Here is a 6989-nt window from a genome sequence, read left to right as displayed (position 1 = left end):
GCACCACTGGGTGTGACCCAGAAACATAAATAAATAAATAAACTCCACATTCAAAGCCAAATCATTTTAGTTTTTTTCCTTAAGTTGGGTGAAGGCTTGGGAAGCATAGTTGTTCATCTTTTCCTTCATTCCTTAGAATGGAAAGGAAATGAACTGCTTATCGCTCTTAAAACAAATTTTTAAAAAATTGTTTGAAGTGAAACCATAAGGTCATCTATCCACAGATGACAACTTGTCCAAATTGTATCTCAAAAGTTGATCACTGATAGCTCCTTTATATTTTCTTTGCCGGTATACTTCCCCCTCATCCTTATCCTAAACAAAACATACTACTTTTGAAGATTGATGGAAAGACTAACCAGCAGCATAGATGAGTAAACAGTGTCACCTAGTGGACAGGGAACGCAGAAAATTAATACATTGACAAATGGAAATAGAGTCAGTCAGCTGTCAGCTCTGGGACACATTTTGCCTTCATTCTGGCCCTTCATTATCAATGATGAGAAAACAAGAAAGTTCTCAGTAAAATAAAATCCACATAGCCTTCCCTCTATAGTTCCATAATAAAGATATTTCCAAAGTGGAAATAACAACTCGCCTGTATTTAATATTTTACATGAGTCTTGCAGAGTGCTTTATCTGGGTCATCTCAGAGTCCTTCATACAGGTCAGGAGTCTGGGTAATTTTCCCAAGGGCATAGGAACTGTGATCATCTATGCAGTAATGCTCACTCTTCAGTCACACACACACACACACACACACACACACACACACACATACTGCCCAAGAGCAAACAAAGAAATTTTGTAGGGACAGATAGATAACCGCAATCAAATAATAATTATTTTATTATTTACTTGCTATGTATCTCTGCCCAAACAACTAGAGGATACTAAAATGAACCAATATGGAGTCTTCCCCCCAAGAATTTAGAGGCTAAAAAAAAAGATTATTTTGTGTTGTTTTGTTCAATGTGATTCAACTGACAGTTCATTCATTTTTTATTTTCTGAGTAGTATTTAATTGTAATGGAGTTGATATAATACTTTTCTAAATTCATGTCTTGATAGACATTTGGATAACTTCCATATTGGGGCTATTTAATAAAGTTGATATAAATATTCATGAAAAAAAGAATTTAAAGGCTAAAATAAGTGAAATTTGTAGAGTACATAAGAATTTACATCATTTCAACCTATCTCACAACTCTGTGAGGTAATTACAGTCCTGACTTTAGAAATGAGGTTTTATGACTCATCCAAGATCACAGAGATAAAAAGTGGCAATTCTTCAGATTTAAAAGCAAGTTCACACTCTACCTCATGCTGTGTCTTTCCCAAATGCAGCTGCAAAAGAGCTCTGGTTTATAACAAGGTAAGGAATAGCACTGACTCAGACACTTGTCATCAGAGAAACCACGGGAGATGTGACTCTCCCTCTACCACTTTCAAACCACCACTTCCCTAAAAGGAACCAACTGTAAATCAAATTTTTCAAAAGATCAGATTAGAAAAAATACATTCTGTGAGTCTCAAAATATGAGAACTATAAGGAAACTTTTGTAATCTAAGAAATGACAGAAGTAAAACCTACCATGAGGGGCTGGAGCAATAACACAGCAGTTAAGGCGTTTGCCTTACACTTGGCCAACCCAGTTCAATTCCCTGAATCCCATATGGTCCCCTGAGCACTAGTGGGGGTAATTCCTGAGTGCATGAGTCAGGAGTAACCCTGTGCATTGCTGGGTGTGACCCCCCCACCCAAAAAAAAGAAAAAACCCTACCACTAATACCATATTGAATGGTGAGGAAATACTTCCCTCTAAGATCAGTAACAAAAGATATGTTTTCTCTCAGCATTGCTATTTGAAATCATAATTAAAGCTATAGGATGAGAAAAAACAAATGAGTTTTGCCAGTTATAATGGAAGAAATAAAATTGTATTTGCAGATGAAATGATTGTTAATGTAGAGAATTTCAAATAATTTCCTGAAAACTCCTAGAATTATTCATTGATTATAAACAATTTTACAAATTTATAAATTTGTAAATTTTGTAGATTTCCAGAAAATAAAACCAATACACAAGAGAGGGATGTGAATCAGTGCACATTTCTCATTTTCAAAAAAAAATAATATACAAAATCATTATCTCTCATAGAAGCAATGAATAATTTGGTTATGAATTATACAACAATATCTTTCACAATATTACCAAAAAGAGAAATAACAATACACTATTCTGACTAGAGAAATAGTAAAGGAAGTAAGGCATGCTATTGACCCCTCTGTTTGAACCCTGGTGCCACATATGGTCCCCTAAGCATCTTCAGGAGTGATCCTTGAGCAGGGTCACCTAGCACCTTTGGGTGTGGCACCTGCCAAAAAATAATTAACTCCAATAAGGATAGAAAACCTTTCTAGTATGTAAAAATAGGTTTACACTGATCAGGAATCAGTGATATGCCTTATTATTTGGTAACAGTTGAGAAACTATTACATTGAAGTAAGAGTGTAAGATTCTAGATTTCAAGATCCCAGTAACCCATTTTGGCTATCTGGTGCCCTTTACACCTCTGTGCTCTTGTAGTGTAAGCAAATAATAGTCAGGTGTGGTATATCCAGAGTGTTCTTACTCTGTTAGGAAAATTAAGGGAAGCCTGTAAAAGTAAACTTCTTCATTTAAATGTTTAATATTATGAAATTGTAAAAAAAAAAAAATAGTTCGCTATCCGCCCAGATGAGATCCAGAGCAGCCGCACACCAAACAGCCCCTCTGTTCCTTAAAGACTATGATCCTGGAGGTCTACTAGCCCATTTTGGCACCCAGTGGCTTCTTATAGAAATGCACCTAGACTGTGAACTGAGCTAAAATATCAGAAACGCAAAACCGCGCGGCCACGAGCTCATATAATCTTCATTCTCAGCAATGGAAAACAAATTATCAAATGATGACTTTTCAGCAGGTTTGATTGTTGGGTGGAAATTCCAACTAATAATAGTGAGTTCTCTGTTGAAATATTGAATGTATTCAAAGTGTAAAGAGAATAAAGTGAAGATCATTAGCCACTCAGCTTGGGGGGTGGGAGTGGGAGGTGGGTATATTGGGGTTCTTGGTGGTGGAACAGGTACACTGGTGAAGGGATGGGGGTTTGATCATTATATGACTGAGACTTAACCCTGAAAGCTTTGTAACTTTTATCATGGTGATTCAATAAAATAAAATTTTTTTTAAAAGTAGTTTATTCTAGCTTTTCATGCAGCAGTTAAGAATGCTAAACTCTTTTAAGTATATTTTTAAATTAGAGAGGCCAGTATAGCTGGTTGAATGGAACTCAGAGTGGCAGCAAAGTTACCCATTTATTGCCCAAAAAACAAACAAAAAAAATTGTCTGTATGCATTGTTATCATAAGCCCAGAGTAGAGCATGGCCTTGATTTACGTGATACTAACTTTGTTACTGTCCCAGGAAGTGTTTGCATGTATTAGTTCTTTGAAGCCCTAGAACGACTCTACAGGGAGGGTGCTATTATTATCTCCATCTTACATAAGCGAATATGAACTAAATTTTTTAATATTGCAAAATCTCAGTTTCACTTTGAGTTTCTTTATCCTTTAACATTTGTCAGCTATATTCTTAAGAATAATATTCCTGGGGCTGGAGCAATAGCACAGCGGGTAGGGCGCTTGCCTTGCACGTGGCCAACCCAGGCTGACCCAGGTTCGAATCCCAGCATCCCATATGGTCCCCTGAGCACCGCCAGGGGTAATTCCTGAGTGTAGAACCAGGAGTAACCCCTGTGCATTGCTGGGTGTGACCCAAAAAGCAAAAAAAAAAAAAAAAAAAAAGAATAATATTCCTGTGCATATTTCAAGAAGTCATTGCTTATGAGAATAAAGTACTGATGCTCTTGGAGCCCTTGTGTGGTGACAGACAAGCAGAGCGAATGACTTGGTCTGCAGGCATTTCTATAAACTCAGGGGTGTGCTGCTTAGTATTTAACAACCAGTAGCCCATCTAAATAAAAGAGGTAACAGGGGCAAAAAAAAAGAACTTCAAAGAAAGCTTATTTGTAGTGTTTGCCTATTTCCATGTATAAATACCCTTACCACTGCTGATTACAAGACTCACATAGTTCCTGAAAATTTAACAATGGGCTTTCAATCAATCAGTAAGGCTCGTACTAGCACACCCCTGCAAAGTGCCAAAAAGACAAGACCAAGGATGGGATCTAGCACCAAACCTAAGAGCAGGAACTCCGGAAATATTTGCTGAAGCATAGACAGAGACAATGTCCAGTGCAAACAAACCTTAAGCTCTGACCACAGAATTGAAGTAAAAGGGAAAGTTGGTGGGGGGTGAGAGGGTCTAATAGACTGTAGTAAAGGGAGATCAGCACTTTGGTGGTAGGTGTGGGGTGGTTAACATTGTGCCCTTAAAACTTACAAATATTTAGAGTCTTGAAAACTAAGTTGCTGCAAGAAAAAATTAAATTTTTAAAAATGAATGAACGAGTGGAGTAAAGAGATGCAGTCAAGAGAATTAGAGAGAGGTAAGTATACTCTTCACCACTACTTGTAACGTAGCCAAGACCTTGCTGCTTTAATGGCATCACAGTCTCAATTTATCATGATGGTTGTGATTCGTGCTACAATTCTGTGAAGGGAAAGGGAATATTATCGCAATGTTGTTCTTTGTTCATCATAATGGGAGTGCTAAAGGGGATAAGACTCCTGAGTATGTGTTTTGAAGGAAGTAAAAGAGAGACATCAAATTTGTCTTTGTCTAATTTAATCAAACAGAATATACTTATAATTTTGCAATACTTAAAATTCTGTAAGTTTCATATTGTTTCTAAAACAATATGAAAACAAAGTTAGCCTCTAACTTCATTAAACAATAAATATGACAATTGTTTTGATAGCCAAAATGATTCTTAGGAGCTTAACTGTTTCATTAGATCAAAACAGATTCTCAACTACTAAGTATTTTTTTCCCATTTCTGGGAATAATTTTTATTTGCTGCTATTGTTTTTGTTGTTGTTCTTGTTGTTGTTGAGTGGGTTACCCCTTGCAGTTCTCAGGGGTAATTCCCTGTCCTATGCTCTAAGGTATTTCCTGGCAGTGCCAAAATGGAACCAGGCTTCCTGCATGCAAAGTATGTGCTCCAGCCCAATAAACTATCTTTTTGCCATGGATATTATATTCTTGTAGTTTATAGTGAATTCAGAATAGAGCAGAAATTTATTCATCACAAGTAAGTTACCTTATTTCAATTGTCAGGTATTGACCTTACACAAATATCATGATCTAGAAGACATAAATATAGATATTGTGTATTTACCTTGAGAAAAAAATCATCTTAGAACATCAGACTTCATCAAGAAAAGACTTAAAAGTTGACTTGAGAATAATGATGGTAGTTTCTATTTCTAACAATAAGTGAAAGTCTCAAATTGAACATGACCATGTCAACTGGTATACCAGAGAAATAAAAATGAACAGAAAGTGAGAATAACTCTTAAGTCTTTTGAGTGCAGGTAACAGCATTTCCCTGTGCTGACCTCTAGGACACCAGGAGCTAGGGCAATTTCATCAGATGCTGTTAGACATCTGATGTTAGACAGACCAGGTAGAATAGGTAAGCTTTTTGCTCCTTTCTGTACCGGGGACTATGGGGAAAATGGGACATGCCCAGACCTGCTGATGTTTGGGCATGACTCTGGAAATATCAAGTTATACCTGTTCTGACTATGGAAGTCTTGAAACCAACTTGTGTGCGAGAAAGGTTCACTCCTGAACGTTCAGGTCTATTCTAATCTGTGAGATGTCAAAACTTCTGTCCTGAGAGTTACTTTTTTGAGGATGCTGGTGAAGCCCAGGGCTCTCTCCCTGCAACCCGGAATGCTAGTAATCCAATCTTTTAGTCACCATTTTAGCCTGTCACCTCTCATGCTTAGGATGGGAACCTCAACATCATTGACTATGCAGTAGTGTATCAACTTTTTGTTTGTTTGTTTTTAGCTCTGATCTTTCCTTGTTGCTACTGTGGGATCAATTATTTTAGGAATACAGATGCTTCTTTAGTGTGGTTACCAGCCTACCCAAGAACTTCTGAGAAAATAAAAAAATAACAGCTACCACAATGTGACAACAGTACAGCAGCTAAATTTATGTCTTGCTGTGTGACAAAAGTCGTCAGACCTGTTCCAGTCATCTGATATTATTCTGTGGCTTCTCAGTTACTTCAGGGCAGCTGCCATGAGTTTATGACCTGTTCTACCCAAGTCATTCACTCTAGATCTCATTTTCCATGTCCATGCCCTCAACGCCAAAAGTGGTGAAGTCAAAGTAGGGTGACTTCTTATTTTCTGTCAATCTTCATGAGGATGTTGTGTCTTTTTTAGTACATTCTAAAGTGCCTAACTTATAAAATGTGTACTTAGCTCTCATTCCACTACTCCTACACTGTCTCATACGGTAATTAGAAGAAAACTCTTCTTTTCTCAGTATATTGCCCACTGATATCTCATTATAAAAAAATACACTATCTGTGTTCCAATACTTCATAAAAATCCTTATGAAAGCAACTCTAGTATTCTAATAGAAGTCCAATTAAGGCTCCCAGATGATGTTTTCTGGGAGGCAAAAAAATGAAAATCGGTTCTGTTAAAAATCTTTCTTTATCTTGCCTTATGTGTCTATGCCAAACTTGTTCTTACAAACTGTTGTCTTCTGTATATTGGAAAATATGTTTTTTGGAATCCTCCCCACTTTTTAAATAAACTAAACAGAATCTCATTACACAGTTACATGGCCACATCTAGCTGCATGAGAGGCTGAAAAATTGTGATATTTTATTTCATACATTAGTATATCTATATCCCAAATCAGAATTCTGTTTAAAAAATTAAAAGGTAGAGGATAATACCTTTGGACATAATATCTTCCACAAATTTTAACTCATTTTCCCCATTCTACTAACTGT

The sequence above is a fragment of the Sorex araneus genome, chromosome 2, assembly GCF_027595985.1.
Source record: "Sorex araneus isolate mSorAra2 chromosome 2, mSorAra2.pri, whole genome shotgun sequence".
NCBI lineage: Eukaryota > Metazoa > Chordata > Mammalia > Eulipotyphla > Soricidae > Sorex > Sorex araneus.
This window is presented reverse-complemented; position numbering follows the sequence as displayed.